Source organism: Arachis duranensis, chromosome 2 (genome assembly GCF_000817695.3).
Source record: "Arachis duranensis cultivar V14167 chromosome 2, aradu.V14167.gnm2.J7QH, whole genome shotgun sequence".
Lineage (NCBI taxonomy): Eukaryota > Viridiplantae > Streptophyta > Magnoliopsida > Fabales > Fabaceae > Arachis > Arachis duranensis.
The window spans coordinates 64,657,726-64,659,065 of record NC_029773.3 but is presented as its reverse complement, the minus strand read 5'-3'; the positions used below and the strand labels follow the sequence as shown (position 1 = coordinate 64,659,065).

Sequence of the window (1,340 nt, the reverse complement as noted above, 5' to 3'; positions counted from 1 at the left end):
ATCCCTTAATGCAAAATTCGAACTCCATCTTCTTTGATAAGTTCGAATTTTCTACTTCTATCTTCTATTTTTCTTTTCCTCTGACACCTCAAGGAATCTCTATACTGTGACATAGAGGATTCCACATTTTCTTGTTCCCTTCTCTTTCATATGAGCAGGAGCAGAGACAAAGGCATTCTTGTCGAAGCTGACTCTGAACCTGAAAGGACCTTGAAGCGAAAGCTAAGAGAAGCCAAAGCACAACTCTCTTTAGAGGACCTGACCGAATTCTTCAAGGAAGAAGAACACATGGCAGCCGAAAACAACAACAATGCCAACAATGCAAGGAAGGTGCTGGGTGACTTTACTGCACCTACTCCCGACTTCTATGGGAGAAGCATCTCTATCCCTGCCATTGGAGCAAACAACTTTGAGCTTAAGCCTCAATTAGTTTCTCTAATGCAACAGAATTGCAAGTTCCATGGACTTCCATTGGAAGATCCTCATCAGTTTTTAGCTGAGTTCTTGCAAATCTGTGACACTGTCAAGACTAATGGGGTAGACCCTGAGGTCTATAGACTTATGCTATTCCCTTTTGCTGTAAAAGACAGAGCTAGGACATTGTTGGATTCTCAACCTAAAGAAAGCCTGGACTCATGGGAAAAGCTAGTCAATGCCTTCTTGGCAAAGTTCTTTCCACCTCAAAAATTGAGTAAGCTTAGAGTGGATATCCAAACCTTTAGACAAAAGGATGGAGAATCCCTCTATGAAGCTTGGGAAAGATACAAACAATTAATCAGAAAATGTTCATCTGACATGCTTTCTGAATGGAGCATCATAGGAATTTTCTATGATGGTCTCTCTGAACTCTCCAAGATGTCCTTGGATAGCTCTGCTGGAGGGTCTCTTCATCTGAAGAAGACGCCTACAGAGGCTCAAGAGCTCATTGAAATGGTTACAAATAACCAATTCATGTATACTTCTGAAAGAAATCCTGTGAACAATGGGACAAGTCAGAAGAAAGGAGTTCTTGAGATTGATACTCTGAATGCCATTTTGGCTCAGAACAAGATATTGACTCAACAAGTCAATTTAATTTCTCAAAGTCTGTCTGGAATGCAAAATGCACCAAGCAATACTAAGGATGCTTCATCTGAGGAAGAAGCTTATGATCCTGAGAACCCTTCAATGGAAGAGGTGAATTACCTAGGAGAACCTTATGGAAACACCTATAATTCTTCATGGAGAAATCACCCAAATTTCTCATGGAAGAATCAAGAAAGACCTCAACAAGGTTTCAACAACAATAATGGTGGAAGAAACAGGTTTAGCAATAGCAAGCCTTTTCCATCATCTTCTCA

The 1,340-nt window shown here is 40.4% G+C and overlaps 1 non-coding gene across 1 annotated transcript; it reads right to left on the bottom strand.

Annotated features, from left to right (window-relative positions):
* Nucleotides 1-693: 693 nt before the first annotated feature.
* Nucleotides 694-797, bottom strand: LOC127745163 (small nucleolar RNA R71). Its single transcript, XR_008006359.1, has one exon. It is a non-coding gene; the product is annotated as a small nucleolar RNA R71 (small nucleolar RNA).
* Between the last annotated feature and the right edge of the window lie 543 nt (nt 798-1,340).